Here is an 18,448-nt window from a genome sequence, read left to right as displayed (position 1 = left end):
TTGTCTCAGCATTGAAACACTTCTAGCTTCCAATTTTTCAAATGAAAGTTAATGAATTATTTATTTAAGCACTGTACATATTAATTACATATTGTCAAGAATAAAACTGTCAGTAAATCTTAATTGAAGAACCTTAAAAATTATAGAAGCAGCTCAACTTCTTATTTTGCATGTAGTACATCTCACAAACATTTGCTTTAGAAATAAAGAAGCCTGGGAATAGACAACTCATAACTATACTCAGTAACTCAAATTATATTTTGCATTATGAAAATATGGTTCTGCATGTTGCTCATCTGCCCATGGACATATAAGAAAATATATATATATATTCCACATACTGGTACTTAGGATCTTTTCCAGTCTATTTTCTAAACTAAAATAATATTTAAGCAAATTTCTGGAGTCAGTGCTGAACATATAACTGGCACACAAAGCACACGACATTCTGTTCATTCAGTTAATGGCTTCAAGGCTAGTTTGACCAAGTATTTGAAGGTCTACACACAAAGAGATATGCATTAAATATCCTTTACTTTTTACCTCTTAAGTATAATAACCTGTTTTTTAAATAGTATGAACTAAAATGCAAGGTGGTGGAAAGTGGGGTTGGAATGTGGGTCTCAACTGAGCAAGTACCTTCCAACAGTTGATTTGCAAAATGTCAAAATTTGCTCGTGCTTTTCTAAAATGCAGTGCAGGACAGATGAGTAAATATGAAGCAGGATTTTCGTAGAATACTTTAGTTTTGAAAGGAACTCCAGTAGTCCTCCAGACTGATATCCAGCTCACAGTGGCACTAACTTCAGGTAGACCAGATTATTCTCTTTCACTTTACAAGCATCATCCTTCTGTACAGGGAAAAAGGGGAGGAAAAGCCACTGAGAAATTGGTAGCCATGGACGGAAGAGAAACACTTGTTCTGTGTGTTTGCTTCAGGCTGCAGGTCCCTTTTTCCTGTGGCCTCAGAAAATCTTTAGCTGAAGATTTCCTCTGTTTGAGCTGAGTTTTACAGCTTCTTCAGGTTTGGCCTCCTAGGTCAAAGTGAGGAAGACATTTGTTCAGGGTTTTCTGCTCACTTTGTCTCTGATTGATAGAGCCAGCTAACAGACTAGAACAGCTTTAAAGGTATTTCATCCTATTTACCATGCTGGTGTGTTGTGTTCAGTAAGATTAACTCACCTGATGCTTATTCCTTTAGACAAGTCTTCCATTCCATTCTTATCCTTAGCCATGCGTTTCTCATATGAGCTATCATACTTAAGGCTTTTCAGATAAATCATCTTATTGGAAAGGAGCTGAAGCACTGCAGTGATGCACTGCAGCATCTTTCTGCTGGGGCCGGGGACTATTGAAGTTGTTACTGAAGAACTTCAGCCATTGACCTTAGTCCTTGCTTAAGATTCCTGAGCTCCCACCTGTACACCATGGTGGCTGTGAACGCAGCCCATGCAAAGAGCTCTTCTTACCACATTTGGGCAGATGATGAGCAGTGCACCCTTCGTTTTCCGCTTGAATTTCAGTTTCTTTCTTTTTTTGTTTGTATTTCCAAGGATCTTTTTATGATTGTACCTCCTCTAAATTAGCAGCAGCTGCACATGCCATTAAGGCATATTCTACTTTTTGCACTGCATTAAATGAAGGCCGTATAAGACTGGACTGGACAGCAGTAATGGGCTCCATCACACAGCATTAGCTACCTCACTCAGTGGGTGCTTTGAACTTTTGTAATTCACCCTGAGTGTATCTGCGTCACGGAGCACCAGTCCCAACAAGTATGGAGTGTTTCTGGCAGACTTTGTTAGTTGGACATAAACTGTGCCAATTGTTACACAGAAATCACTCATTTCATGTGCTTTTCACCTCTTTTGAAAGGATTTCTCCATCTCAGAGTAGGTAATGATTTCTCTGCATGTTCAGTTCTTACTGCCTCTGCTGCCGCTGCTGGAAGAGTCCCAACTATGTGATGATTTTTTTCAAAATCTGAACTTCATCTGTGCGTATCTGCACTCAGGCCAAGGAGCTAACATCAAATTGTAGTAACAACTCTCAATTATTACTCATGGAGTACATAATGCAAAGAGTGACTTGGAAATGGAAAGTCCTAAATTCTGTTTCCATCTCCCTCAGCCATGCAGGCCCCAAGACACACTTTCATATGTATTTACTTTCTGTAGTGCTGATAACCCTAGCTTTTCCCTAGGTCCTCTTAAAGTTACAGAGTTTGGGAGTAAATGATTTGTGTGTTGGATAATGAACTTTCAACCCCGTAAGAAATGATGTAATGCAGTTAAAAACTGCTCTTGAAAGAGACTGAGGTGGATATGCCTCATTCCAAATGTGTGTGACTTAAAGGGTCCCATTATGGAAACATAAACGCAGCTTCATAGCCATAATTACTTTAGCTGACATGTTTAGCTGAGCAGCAATAAAACATATATCATCTTAATATGTATTGTTAATCTTGCCAATGATTTATTCCATGCAAGCTAAAATTACCTCGCTGGGTTAGATAGAATGAAGTCAGTGAAAAGCCGCTGAGCTTGATAATTAAGCCAGACAAAAAGTAGGGTTTTTACTGCTTAATATGTTATTGCAATTTATTTAAGTACTAAAAGACAACATGAAATTCCTTTCTTTTAGCTATAATTGGTCCTGCTGTAGATATGTTCAAACAAAACAGATATTTCAGGTATTTCATAACATTAAATACACAAATTTTTATTTCGTTTGGAGAACTGCATTGGAATGTGCTAAGATTTATGTCAATAAATACTTCCAGCCTTGAAATTCTTCTAATAACTCATGGAAGGAAAGCAACAAACAAGAGAAGTTCACTATTTTTCAGAGGCTTTTTAAAATACATTTCTGTCTGTACTTGGGAGAGGACATTTTTGTTTAGGTGTTTTTCTTGCTATTTTTTCTCATCAGAGGGAAGTCAGCATGGCAGTGACAGGAACTGGGAATTTTTGCACTAACAGAAAAGTCAACTTGTGTATTCATTGACATTTGCCATTTGAAAATAATTATTATTTAGCTAAAAAGTACAGCATGTATATTTATCAGGATATTTTCAAGCACTTTAGCGTAAAGGGAGATAATTATATTTCATCAGCTAATAATATCTTTCTTTTCAATTTGGCTTTCAGGACAGTTTTTATAGCATTATTGTGCAAGATGGGCTTCTCAGTTTGTTAAATATTCTTCAGCATTCCATAGTGGTAATCAGACAAGCAATTTCATTTTTTAAAAATTAGAAGCAGTAATTCAAACCTAAAATTTGGAGAAAAAAAACCAACCACGCGTCTTTAATTTTTTTTTGTCAGTGTTGTTTGATATTCTGTAACAGTGTGGAGCAATGTTGTAGTCCAAGTTTTCAAACAGAATACAGTTGGCTTTTTAGTCACGGTTGCACAGTCGCTTAAGGGCACTAGCATTTACATTCTGTATGCCTATGGATATAGGAAAAGACAAATGTCTTCAAAACAAAGGTCTGATTTGATAACCTATTTGTGGTTATGTCCTGGTTTCAGCTGGGACAGAGTTAATTTTCTTCTGAGTAGCCGGTGCAGTGCTGTGTTTTGGATTTGGTGTGAGAACAGCGCTGACAGCACACGGATGGGTCTGGTTGTTGCCTCGTGATGTTTATACCAAGTCAAGGACTGTTGGGTTCCTTGGGCCCTGCCAGCGAGAGGGCTGGAGGGGCACGGGGCACTGGGAGGGGGCACAGCTGGGACAGCTGACCCAAACTGGCCAAAGGGATATTCCATACCATGGGACGTCATGCTGAGTGTATAAACTGCGGGAAGAAAAAGGAAGGGGGGGACATTCAGCATTATGGCATTTGTCATCCCAAGTAACTGTTACGTGTGATGGAGCCCGGCTTTCCTGGGGATGGCTGAACTCCTGCTTGCCCATGGGAAGCAGTGAATGAATTCCTTGGTTTGCTTTGCTGCATGCCCGGCTTTTGCTTTACCTATTAAATTGTTCTTATCTCAACCCTTGAGTTTTACATTCCTTTCTGATTCTCCTCCCCACCCTTCTGGGTGAGAGGCAGTGAGCGAGCGGCTGCGTGGTGCTTGGCTGCTGGCCAGGGTTAAACCACGACAGTTTGCTCTTAGTTTTTGTTTATGACTGAGTTGTAAAGGTTGTGGTCTTATGCAAGCCTAATTTTTATGAGATGTTGTGAATTGCTGGTTGTTCTTCCTATACTATCAGTTGACCACAGGTGCATCTTTGTGCTCGTTACACAGATCACTGATTTGCTGTGGTAGATAAGGTCATCGAGGTTAAATAGTTTGTCTGTAAAATGATGAATTCTGCAACACGAAAGAGAATTGAGTTACACGTAGATGTGGGATGAGAAATTGAGATCGAATTGTAAATCTCTAGGAAGCATTTGGATGTGCAATACTGAGAAACCGGAAATCCTGAACATGTACTATTCAGCATGTGCATACATTTCTATGGAAGTAAATTAATTTTAATGTGCCCAAAGTATTTGAATTTTAAAGCTCTGTTGTTTTTCTCATTCTGGATGATCCTAAATAGGAGAACTTTTCATTGAAGGGCTTGGTATTTGTTTGTTTTCTTATACAGCTGTTTAATCAAAGGCCTTATTCTGTTTTATAATTTATAGGTTTATAAAGCATTTCTAAGACATTGAATATGAATGCATTTTGGGTCCAATGTAAGTGACAGAAATTAATGTTGAAGATGGTCAACACTTTGGAAAACCAAATCTCTTAAGAGTTATTTGAAAGTGGAACTGCTCCCAGCCAACAGTAACAGCTGGATTTCACCACAGCTTGAACAACTTCCCAGCTGGATGTTGCTTCTGCTCCCACTTCTGTAGACACAGTTAACTATTATAAAAAAAATGAGTGAGAAACTTGAGGATCTGTTTACAGTATCTGCTTACCTCATTGCTACTGACAAGTCATCCATTTCATGGAGCTAGAGGCTCGCAGAATTGTCTTGGTTGGAGACATCTCCTAATATCATCAAGTGCAACTCCCTGCTCAAGCAATTGAAATTTCTGGGTCTGTTAGCTATGGATAGAAATGGAGTTAGGTTTTTAAAGATGTTGGACTGAATTTTGAGTAGCGAGTAATGCTAATAGCATCTTGAATTTTGAAGAGAGGAGTTGCTAATCTGCTAGATGCGTCACACAGCTGGACCTTGAGGTGGAAGCAGGGCAGAAGGCTGCTGCAGCCCACTGCCAGAAGTCAGGGTGGTTTTTCTCTGTTGCCACTCTGACTGTCTGACCATCCTGTCTCTTTAGCCTTAGGCTGTTCAGGATCAGATCTGCCTCTAGTTACATGGGTGTCACCCCCTGGCCATGAAGCCAAGTGGCACAGGCTGGCTGGCAGCCTGTCCGACGCTGTGTGGTGCAGCAGCTGCCTTGGGCACTCAGCTGGACCCCGCATGGTGTGCCCGTGGCTCTCAGAAACAGCCATTATTCTTTGTGTGCCTCTCTGATTTTGAAGTTTCTGAAACAAATAGAGGGCAGTTTGTCCAGGTCGCCAGGGCAAAGTTTTTATAGAATGGAAGCAGGTTTTGGAGTGCAGCAGGAGGATTTTTAGGGGTTCGTGGGGACAGAAAAACTTCTGGGATATAACATTGAAGGACTGAGTATCCAGAAAAAGACAGAACTGATGTAACCTTACCCGTATTGCCTTTTGGCCCTGTTTTTTGAAGTGAAACCTCCTCTAAGCTTTGCCTAGTTACCTGGGGCAGCCCCAAAGGTCCAGGGGGTGAGTGAAAAATGAAGCAGTGTGGACACTGAAGGGTCCGATGCATAAGTTCATTTTCTGGCTTTCAATTATTTATCAGTGTGGATGTTTTCCATGAAGTCCAATCACAGTTAGTACTGTGCTGCAGTGCAAATAAAAAATGGTCTAAGTTGGTTTTGTGGTCTCAGAAAACTTTTTTTCTGCAGCAACATTACTGTCCACTCCTTGTTCAGTGTTGCCTACAACACAGCAGATAACAGTGGTCCCCATCCTAAGGAACTTTACATTTAAATATTAGTCTTGAAGACAAAATCTAAGTGTAAATTGTGCCTTTGGAGGCCTTTGTGCCTTCTAAACATTTGGAAAAAACCTAACACTTTACAGGATGCTTGACAGAATAGGAATTCAGCAGTATTTGTGGTACAGATTTGTGGAAGACGATTTTGAAATGTTGATGTTACAGCTTTTCTTCAGAAAGTTTATACAGTGTCTTTTATTTGCAGAAGAAAATGAAAATAAACTGAATGTACACCTGCTACCTATAGGGACGGTGCTGTGCTTCTACCCAGTGTGGTCACAGACCGGTTGCTGTTGCTGTGCCATACAGCAAGCAAGGAATGCACTCAGTAGATCAATCAGATTGCTCTCTTTGGTATTGTTTACAATAATTGTTAATTAGTTCCCTAGGATAGTACCTCATTTGTGGTCAAAATAAAATGTACACCAGATGGAGAGAAAATGAATTCTGAAGTAGTAATCTATTCATATATGTAATTATTTCTTGTAAGTCTGTAATGGTGATGTTTTTGGTTGTTTAAACTCCAGCAACAGACAGATCAAGCAGATGACATTGCTTAAACATTAGTTAGGGTTTTATTGGGTAAACCATAAACAATTGATATGTGATAGCTTTTTGACTGGCTTCTTCCATGTGTTGTAATCTGATATTGTGATCAACATTTTTTTGTTTAAAGACTTTTGAGTTCAAATTTTAAAGTTGCAGAAGATGTTTAGATGTGCATAAAGTGTTATTTCTAATATGGTTCAGCATTTTCATTATAAATTCTGCCTTTCCTTAGTTTTGAAATTGACTTTTAAAATGTGGTGGACAGATGTCCTAATATAGAAACAGATACATTGTTAAAAATAAAGAAAAAAGATCAGGTTTGAAATGTTTGGAGTTTTTTGGTTTTTTCTGGAACAAATTTAAACTGAAAGAGGCTCTCATACCTTATTGAAAAACGCTGAGAAAGCATGAATTTATCTTTAGAAATTCTATATTTATACTCGGTCTTTATTCCTATGAATGATTTCATGTGGAAACAGTATTATTGTTACTTTCTTTTATGCTGAGAATCTGATTATTGTGTATTTTCTCTCTCCCCTGAAATGACATTTGTTTCTTATTTCTCACCCTTTTGAAATGATCATGATGTTACAAAGAGAATGCAGATTCAGGAAACGTATTCCTACATGTAATTATATAATTAGTAATTTCAGTGGGATTCTCAGTGTGCTTGGATTTAAGGATGTGCTTAGTAAGCTTCTTCAACTGGTTCAAAGTTACTTATTTTGAAACAATTGTACTAAATCTGCCACTCCTACAGTAGATACTGGTAAGGCTTAAGAAAAAGTAAATAAAAGTTCCATAAACAGGTGCAGATTTTTTTCTATAGGTTTTCTGTTTAGAATAAAGGATGGCTGGAATGCAAACATTTCTGGAGAGTTTTGGCTCTGTGATGGAGCCAGTGAAGACTTTTAGCATGATCTTTTCACTTTGAACAATAAGAATGGCTGAGAGACAACGAACTTCTTTTATACATCTGTGCAAACGGTAAGAGGTATCTCACTAATACTCCAGGTATTCTGACACCTTCCCAAACCTGAACATTTCAGCAAGAGGGTAGTTTAAAAACACCTAAATATTTTTTATTTTGAGGTATAATAAAAATGTAGACATGGCATACTAAATTTATATCCTTCTGACATTAAGAGGATGTTAAGAAGGCTATGGGAGGTGCCCAAGTGTATGGAAATGACAAAGACCAGAGCTGATTGGGGAACCTTATTTGTGCTTTCCCTTTGAAGGTCTATAAAGGTCACATTTTATATGCAATCAGATTGGATTTCCAAGAACAAAAAGATCAGAGTCAGACTATTGTCATAGCTGCTTTGTCTAAGATATAACATGACAGACACCTGATATAAACCCCAATTATTTCAAAAATTGAAAGAGAACCTAAGCAGATTTTATTTTTTATATTCAGCTAATTTATGTAATGTATATAGTGTTTTTCCTTTGAGTGGGGCATGAATCAAAATCCATTTATGACAAGGAGAAATATGTATTACTGAAGTTTATACAAGTGCTGTCACATAGCTAATGTCCTTGTGGGCACTTGTACAAACTTTGTCTGCATGTAGGAAGACATCCACAAACAGGTTTATCATTCAGAAACCTCAGGAAAAAATATATACATAGAGAATTTTGTAGAACTTAAAAAAAATCTCTGTAATTTATGTACAAAAAATAATGCGTGTCCCATACGGTTTTATTGTTGTGTAGATATTCTAGTTCACGCTGAAAGGTTTGTCCCCTTTTTCCTTTTCAAAAGCAGCTTCATTACAGCATCGTTTCACAGTGTTTCCTGTTTGATGTTACGGTGACATTGTTTTAAGTTGCTGACTCTTTAAGTAGCACACTCTCCAGATAAATGTACAAATAAATAAGGCAACATCACAGTGGGAGATCTTAATTATATAAGGGGTAGATATTAATTATATAAATAGGGACGAGACCCTCAGGCACTGGGGTCTAAGATGGCTCGTAGCAGCAGGAGGTAAAAGAAGACCTGGAAAATGAAGTCACGGTGTGGCAATCTGGGTAGCAGTTCTAATAGCTGCCCAAACCTTTGGTTTCCCTTAGGTTCCCTTTACTCCTTTTTAGTTCTTTACAATCTGCATAAAGGGAAGTCTGCGAGTGTCTTTACGCTGCTTTACCTTCTCATGAACTTCTCTGTAACATTTCCTCCTTCCCCTTATGGATGGCCAGAGAGCATCTGAAATGTAAGAGAGGAGCGTGCACAGAGCTCTTCTGTCCATGGAGACTGAAATTTTAGTTGAATGTGGCGAATTGGTGTCAGTACATGTAGGTGAAATTAGCCTTCTTTCTCATTCAAAATGTATAAGTAAGAACACCAGATTTCTTTGAAGTCTGAAAAGGAGCTCTCTGAATTAATTTAAGTTTCTCCCTCTCATCCTGGTAACAAGGTTTTCTGTACAAATTGTCCCGAGATGTGTCTTAAAGCAAGATATTTTTAGAAATGGTTGTACCTTGGAGAAGGTTTCCCCTCTCTCCAGTGAAACTCTATTACAATTTCAGCTTTGGCAAAATCAACTCAAAGTAACTACAGTCTAAACCAACAAATCTGTGCTACATATGGCTTATTTTATGCACTCTTCTGCCTAATGCCTAACATACAAATATTACAAATTTCTGAATGGAAGATTTGTTTGAAGGAAGTAATTCTAAACTGGGAAAGTGCAAAAGTGATCTGTGATAGAAGAAATTGGTAAATAATTGCATCAGCACATTTGAGCACAAAGGACAGGTTTTAATGGGGTGGAAGGGAAATGCCTGTATGAGAGCCAGAATGTAGAAATCTTGCATAAAAGGAGGAAAAGGAATTGTAAATCAGTGCAAGGGAAGGCAAAATCAACACGAGCTAAAAAGTCTAAATTTCAAAAGTAACAATAGAAAAGAAATTATGAGGGGAAAAGGCAAAAGAAAATTGTTTGTGTCATTTTTGAAAATATGGAACTAAACAAAAGCAACTGCTAAGCACCTGAATCAGCAAACTATCCAGCCATACGCTCAAGTGCATTTTTATTTAACAAAACACTCCACAGCCAATTAAGCAATCACTGGGGTCAGAAGAAATCTTTCCACAACTGAACTATGAAAATTAATTTAATCTCATGGACTTTTTTTTAAATTCACAGAGCCACAGAATGGTCAGGGTTGGAAGATTGACTAGCCCAACACCCTGCTAAAGCAGGTTCTCCTAGAGCAGGTTGCAGTTGTGTCTGGACAGGTTTTGAATGTCTCCAGAGAAGGAGACTCCACACCTTCTCTGGGCAGCCTGTGCCAGAGCTCTGTCACTCCCAAAGTAAAGAAGCTCTTCCTCCTATTCAGGTGGAACCTCCTGTGCTGCAGTTTGCTCCCATTGCCCCTTGTCCTGTCACTGGGCACCACTGAAAAGAGCCCGGCCCCGTCCTCTTGACATTTGGCCTTAAGATACCTGTGTGCATTGATAAGGTCCCCTCTCAGCCTTCTCTTCTCCAGGCTAAACAGGACCACCTCTCTCAGCCTTTCCCCATAAGGGAGATGCTCCAGTCCCCTCATCATCTTTGTAGCCCTGTGCTGGGCCCTCCCCAGCAGTTCCCTGTCTCTCTTGAACTGGGGAGCCCAGCACCGGACACAGCACTCCAGATGTGACCTCAGCAGGGCAGAGCAGAGGGGCAGGATCACCTCTCTTGACCTGCTGGCCGCAGTCCTCCCAATGTCCCCCCGGATCCCACTGGCCTTCTTGGCCACCAGGGCACACCGCTGGCTCATGGGCACCTTGCTGTCCACCTGCACTCCCAGGTCCTTCTCCACAGAGCTGCCTTCCAGCAGGTCAGCCCCAGCCTGTGCTGGTGCGTGAGGTTGTTCCTCCCCAGGTGCAGGACCCTCCACTTGCCTCTGTTGGACTTCATTCAGTAAGACGTAGGTTTTGTGTTCCCATTGTGTATGGGATTACAGAAAAGGAGGCTGAGGAATGGATAAAAAAAAATATTTTGTAGTTTATATGTAACATTTTAAATGCATATACAGTGAAAACCACAGTATTCCTGATTACTTTCCAAAATGTATTTGCATATAATCAATCGCTGGTTTTCTGTTTTGGCAATACATGATAAAAATACAAGTCTTTAAACATTTAGGAGTGAGTAGTGGCACAGAATGATCTCAGTTGTCTGTGTTCCCTCACTGTGACAAGGGAGGGTAACAATTTCATAAGGTGTGGAGCTGTCTAGGGGAGATATTGATTATTTTGGAAAACAGCTGAAGTTCTGCCACAGTTGTCTAATAGCAGTGGTGTATTTCTCTTTAAGCACGTTTCAAACTTTTCAAACACCTTAAAAGTCTGATTTAATTAAAGGGGGAACAATTCAGTCATGATGATGAATTAACCATTTCTTTTTAGTGGACCATGGGCAAAGGTCTTATCCTTCTTCCCTGCTCCCTCAAGCAGATCATAGCAGTGCATGCCACAGCCACGCGAAGCACATCGTCCTGTCTTTATCAGCTGTTCTCCACCCTCTCCTTGGTGCCATTTTCATACTCCCAGGAAAAATGAGATGTGTTGTGTTGTGCGATGTGGATAATTTCCCTAGAACCCCAGGGTCTGGGATCATGTTTCAAAGCCATAAGGCTTTTACTGAGAATACATAATTTGCTACTATTCAATGTTAAATTGTCTGACCTGAGCAACAGCTGATACTGCAGAAAGCAGCAAAATGACAGCCTTTTTCTTCATCAATGAGGTCATTAGCCACCACATCAGAAGGGAACAGGAGTATATCTTAACTAGCATTTGAAGTGGAGTTATAAAGAGAGAATGCATTGCTCAAGATCACCTAGAACAGATTTTTCTGCAGTAAAAATAGATCAGTAACAATTAGGGCAAAAATGACAGAGTCCAGACCATGCAAGTCTCATCATACATGGAATTACTTTCTTACTTAATCAGTTGCGTAAAATGTGCAGGTAGCTGCATTTGATTGGGTTGTCATATCAATTATTCTTTATTTTTTATGCAAATTAAAATGGACTTTGGCTTAAGAATCAGGGAATATGGATCTGTATAGTGTGAACTTTGAATAAAATATAGGGACTCATCTGGATGACGTCTTTGAATGAGCACTCTCTCTTTTTTTTAATATATTTTCATGGCTTCTTAAGGATGTGGCATGCAAGTCCTTGTGTTCTGAGTTACTGTGCCCAGTACTGTACTGAGTTCCTGACACTTTGGAAGAAAGTGCTGGAGAAGTACAACAGGGTTCCTGATTTCAGAGCACTTGGCAAGTACACTGGGGGATTCAGTTTGTCTTATTTCTAAGCTGTTGGAATTATTTTTTTTTTTTAATGTGTGGTGGAAACATGTATGGGGTGGTTTAAAATACTTTATTTCAAACTTAAGTATCTTGTGTGTGTGTAGTTCACCAAGTTGCAAGCAAGAATAAGACTTTTTATTGAAGTAAGCAAGATAGTTCAGTACAACTGTTTATTGTGAGTTTTCTGAGGTTACTATTCTTTATAGTAGTAAAGTTGTTTATAAAAATAATGTTCTCATGCCTCTGTATATCTTTCAGGCTTATTCCTGGAACCCATAAAAGTTGATGTTACAATTCAGATTATTAGTAGCACAGAAGTTTTTGACTTCACTCAAACTTCTTAGCCACGAGGGTAGCATTCCATGCAATACACCAGATTTGCTGATGATCATTAAGTCAGTGTGGCAAGCAACAGTTTTGAGGAAGGAAAGCATTTAAGTCTTTCTGGGCCCATCTTTGGAAAGCAACCCCTTTTTTATTTAGTATGCACTATGCATTCTTCATGTGAGACTTTCTGTGAAGTATGCAGACTACAAGGTAGTCTCATAAAACATGTTTTCAAATATTTTTAATTAAAATGATGAAATAAAGGACTACATGAGTATGCTAATGGTTTAGAATAGGCTTTTCAAGGAGTGTTTTAGTTGTCCCACAGGTTTCATGGAATTTGCTTGGCTGTGGCCCTGGAATTCCACTGGTTTGCTGTCTCTGAGGCCAGAAAGATACTAACTGTTTAAATACTAAATTTTAATTATTACACTTCATAGGCTTTCCTTTTTGAATGGACTTACTTTCTGTCACATGTTGTAAAACCTGTTACCACTGCGATTTATATTATTACAGCCTACAGACCTGGATTAATATGCTGCTTTATACATACACTGTTAATTTAGTTTCCTCAGTGAGGTGGTTAAGTACCCATTTCAGCTGGCTGAAATTAAGCCAATGGGTAAAGTATACGGACACTCAAATCGCAGTTTTTTCTAAGTACTTGCATCAAATGATGTGTCTGTAAGTTAGCAGCAGCACAGTGCATTGTAAGAGTGGGTAGAAATAAGACATTTAGAGGAAAACAAGTGTGATGAGATTATCATGGGATGCAAAAGAAGGGATTTGGTCTGCTGAAGGGTCTGGAGGCAAGGTATTGCTGATTATTGAGGCAGTGGTATCTTCTCCCTGCAAGGGTGTCAGAACAAAAACTTGCCATTGAAGGAAGGCTATGTAAATTGGGATAATCTTTGATTTATTATCCATTCTTCTGCTCTAAGATGATGTAACTCTCACGAGAGAGAATGTGGAAAACTTTCTACATTGCCCACAGTATTTAATGTAGTGTACGTTTTTGGGAAGAAAGGGCAACCCAGAAGATGCTATAGGAAAGTGATTCTTTCTGCATCACTTTCAAAGCAAAAGACAGAGGACATAGATATCATATTTCAGCATTATTTTCCTCTTACTTGAAATTTGTTTAATTAATCTATTATATGACTATTAAAACTATTCTTTTTCTTGATCCTGATGGTAGCTAAGGTTTTCCTCTTTTCCACATAGTCACAGGCAGTAGAGTTACTGTGGCACAGGGGTGGCTTTCTTTTTAGTCACAAGTTGCTATTGTTCCACTAAAGTGAAGTTTGTTGCACTTAACCTTTTTCTGTCTGAAGGTTTGGAGTCAACATATGTTGTCTATTGATATGAAAGACAATTACCATTTTGATAAGCTTCATGTGTGTTTATTTTTCTAATAAGGCTGTCTTATTTTTTGAGTCCACTTGAAAGTGAAGTTAACTGAAGCAAAGGAGTCTTATGCCTGAGGAACAAGTAAAGGAATGTAATAGAGAAAACAGAACCAGGCTGTTGTCAGAGTGGAATAGCAGGACAAGAGGCAATGCTCACAAGCAGCAGCAAGGGAAATTCTGTTTGAGTGCACAGTGGGGAAAAATGCAGCAAGGGGGGTTAAACACAAGAACAGTTTGTCCCCAGAGCTTGTGGAATCTCCATCCTTGGAGATATACAAAATGTTCCTGAGCAGCTTGATCTGGCTTTGAAGTTATCCCTTTTATGATGAAGTATTTGGATGAGATGACCTTTGGAAGTCTCTCCCGTCTCAAATTATTTTATGATTCTAAGGATATCTGGAGATAAAATTCTTCAGGAATGCTTGTTCCGTTGTTGTGTTCCCAAATAATTCTCTCGTCAGACAAGCTGTAATTGGTGAGCACCTAAACATTCTGTGGTTGATGAGAACATCATATTCATAAAAATTAACTTGAGGTATGAACCCTTTGGTGGCTTAAGAACAGTGAGTTGCATTTTTTGAACATATTAGCATTTTAGACCTGTCTGCTGTTTGTCTAACTAGTAAGGCTGTTGCACCTAAATTCCAGGAAAAATGGAGCCCTGTCACAGGGGATCAGGTCTGGTCTTCCCAGCTGCGTCAGTGCCTCAGTGTCCCACAGCCTTTGGTGGGCCAGGTCTCAGCATTATCATTTACAGATAGGTCTCAGACACGAGGATGAATGTTTCTTCAAGATATATTTACATTCTCAGTACCCACCAATTCGAAATGAAAGGAGACCTGGAGTGAGGAGAGGTTTTGAACCTCATTCTCTGGTGGTCAAGGCTAGAATTGAAACTGGTGAAGAGCTGCTTCTACACAGAGTGGCTGCTCTGCTCCACAGACTGCCAAGCACCTGCCAGCCCATAAGACATGCAAGGGAAGGGGGTCACTTGAGTTTGGATCTGTTGATTTCCAAAGTTACAGCGTTCTGCTTTCATTGCATGCCTTATAGGCTGATTTGTGCACTTGATAATCAGAAAATCTGGTTTATGTACTCTGTCTTATGTTTCAATAAGTGAAATAACACAAAGAAACAGATGCCTGTGATTTAAACATTTCTTGAACGTGTGTTTTTGGTGCTGAGACCTTAAACAGCATCCCTCTTGCACAGACAAGTTTACGTCAAGACTAAGGATTACCACAAAATATTTCTGTGTTTAATGTCATTGTATGTGTATACATATTTATATGTTTTCCTTATGAAGATGTGTTCTCAAATGTATGAGTCCATAAATCTTAGTTTTCAGCCTATTTGGTAACACATTCCAGTTTAAAAATAAAAAAAAAAGTTTTTGTTTTTTTTTACTAATTTGAAGGTATTTTCAAACTGCTACAAGAAACAACCTTAAAAGAGAAAAAAAATATTACATTTTCTTTACTCATGTTTTCCCCAAGAGATGGACAGTACTGGGTTTTTTAGGCTCATTTTAGATGTGTTAGATGATTTAATATAACTTCCCAAGAACTTAAATTTTTTTTCTTAGCACCTGTGTGACTTTTTATTAGCAGTCAGCTGTAAATATCTCAACAGGAACGGAGTTTAAAAGGATTGTTGCATTATCAGATTATTTTTTGTTTGCCTGTTCTGCACTTGCATTTCTTGTTCATGAGATGAGCTGAGAGCAGACGGTACCTGGGCACTAGGAACTCCTGTCTTAAATCTCTGACCAGTAAATACGTTTGAAATGTAATGAGTGAACCTTTTATTGATGCTACAGGCTTTTGATTTTTAGCATGTTGTGTTCTTGAACTACATAGTTAACATTATCCAGTTCCAAAACCATCATGTCGTGAGGCTAGGTAGTGCTCTTGGGCTCAGCAATAAACAAAGAGAAATACCAAGTGAAGCCACTCGATGTCGGTGTTGCTTCACACAGTTGTGTGGAGCACAGCATCACCAACGGGGCTGAGAAGCCCGTTGACAAGGAGAGTGTTAAAAGCCGAGCCCAAGCCATTTGAGTCAGGTCTGACTTCTGTGTTGCCTGGACACTCACCTTTATCTTGTGATAATTCTGATTAATCTGTGGCAAAGGAGATATTCTGTCACCATAGTGGCTCCTAATCGTCCTGTATGAAGAAAGGATAGAGACTTAGCTTAATCTGTTTTGTGAAGGGCAAGAATCATACCTTTTTTAAATTTAGGTCCACCTTGAAGTATTTGATGATGGAAATCAGGAGTACTTTTAGAGTTAGGTATCACTGAAAATAAATGCATTGCAATCAACCGTGGAAGATATATTGGCAAGCTTCAGAGTTTGTGAATTATGTTCGGGTTTTATGCACCAGAATTTCAGAGGACCAATTTCCTTAAATTTCAGTAGTAAATAATTTGCATGCTTAAACATATGCTTTCTCTGTGGTCTAGTTTAAAATTTTATGTAATATGTGTGATTGATAACCTATTTTTTTACAAATTCTCAACATTCAGGAATGCTTTTTTAAAGGTGTGGATTTTTGTCGCTGTTTTTATGTTGTTCCATTTGTTATCACTCTCTTATCTTTCCAGTAGCTTGTATAATAGCCTCGTGTGCTCTGTTCTGTGATTTATGAACTGCACAGTCTGGTCTCTTTGAACTAGTACCTATCACCCCTTATTTTAAATCTGACTTCCATTCCCATCCAGCTGTGCTTTGTCAAACATACTTGGAATTTTTAACAGGATTTCTCTTGGAATTTCAGCTATCTTTCCTAAAGACACAAGCTTTGTGTGATCAAGATTTTTTTTCTTACATCTTTCATCTAGTATCCTCTTAATCCTTTAGACGTTGTTATCTGTATTTGACAGAACGATAGCAGCATCAAAACTGAGTTCATAGAGATTGTTGGTCAGGGTAGAGGACAAGGATGAATGGAAATCAGTTTCCCCACTGAAGAAAAGGTGAGGAAAGCTCAAACATTATATATTCAGTTGGATCATTTGGTGATATGTACAGTACTAGAATCATACTTTTTTGTGTTTCTCAGAAAAAGCAACTAATAACTAGAAAATAGGCTTTCCTTACATAAGATCATTGAAAAAGCTAATTGTAAAACATCTAACCTTAAAATTGTGTGTGAATATACTGACTTAAATGTATAAAACCAAATGTTCCTCATGCTTCGCTTTTGGTGTTCCAGAGAACGAAGTTTTATATGCCTGCTTCAGGAAAGGAGAGGATCTCATAGTCCTGATATCTCAGGTACATCATGATACAGTTTGAAGTATGACAAATCTGCATAGTCTGGGTGTTTATAGATTATACGTTCATTGGTTAATGAATTTCACCTGGTGGGAAAATGTTTAAACAGGGTGTGTGTGTGATACAATATGTGTTTCAGGATAGTGTTTTTTGATGTTTCTTTAAGATTCAAATGTTAGATTTGTCTAGTGAGGTATAGGCTTGCTGTTATGCATACCTATGCATCTGTTTTCCCTTCAAATTTTTGATTTCTTTTTTCTGGGGGGCTGTAAATGATATGTTGCTTTGTGTCACTAACTAAGAGTACTTTATTAATTTCAAAGTTACAACAAGGAATACTTATTTAAGACTGGCGACGATGTTATCAAGATTTAATGATAATGCAATTTTTAACTTATCTAAGTAACTGTTGGAGTAAAACAAAACTTCTGCACAAATTCCACATCAGCGTGGACATCCCAAAGACTTTGCATGTGCAGTTCTGTCTGCGTCTAACAGGGCTAATTTTCAAGTCTTAGCTGTAAAGATATTTGCCCTCACGCATGCACACACCCATAGAGAGAAACCATCCCTTGTTATTGGTGAGGGACAAAAGTCTGTTGATACAGCTAATCCTAGGAGTTCAGATACTAGTCTGGGATTGATGAAAATTGTCCAGATTTACTGACTCTGCAAATATAAGGTGGGAAAATCTCAATTATAGATTTTTTCGAACAGCTTCAGCATTTTGATGTGAGAAGTTTGAAGAATGGAGAGTATGTTCTTGTGTGTTTAGTGAAGGTTCTTTGGTTTTGTAATGGGTATTGTTTTGAATATTCAGAGCTTCTAGGGAACGTAATTTGTATTAAACAAAATGGGACTAGTCTCTTTCACACAAGTATCCATATTTGGATTTATTTTTGTACATACAAATTATGTATAGATGTGTTTTATTATATTTTTTCCCCAGAAAATGCTATTATAGTTAAAGGTACTGAACATTTTATCAAAACTAAGCACCTCCTGACAGCTGAGTAACTCTTGCTGTATCTAGAAGGATTCCTGTCTACTTCTGATCATTGGAAGTAGGGAAGGGTCTGTGTTGTGGAACACGTGGCAGCCGTAAAAGCCTTGATTATCCTTGAATTGCACTTCCAAGCTAAAAGCAGGAACACACACACATACAAAACCCCAAACCCAAACTCCACATTAAAAAAAACACTAAAGGAAAATACAAAAACCAAAAACAAAAAGAAAAAAGGAATCAATGCTTAGATGCTTATTCCAGTGAAGAGAAGTAGGATAAACCTGTCTTGTGTTTCTTCTATTCTTTAAAAAGTGTGCATGGTTAAAGGATGGGCAGGGCAAAGAGTAAGTATGCCTGAAATAGTTAAGAGTGAGAGTCTGTCTTAAGCAATCTTTTCCTGATATTTCTTTTTTTCTTTTTTCATTTTGCACTTCTAAGAGACACAACAATTGACACCACCTAAATGTCACTAAGTAGAATGAACTGTGGTGCATTTGCCCTTGTGTTTTTCTCCCTATTGCATTTGGAAACG

The sequence above is a fragment of the Falco biarmicus genome, chromosome 3, assembly GCF_023638135.1.
Source record: "Falco biarmicus isolate bFalBia1 chromosome 3, bFalBia1.pri, whole genome shotgun sequence".
In the NCBI taxonomy this organism is placed as follows: domain Eukaryota; kingdom Metazoa; phylum Chordata; class Aves; order Falconiformes; family Falconidae; genus Falco; species Falco biarmicus.
This window is presented reverse-complemented; position numbering follows the sequence as displayed.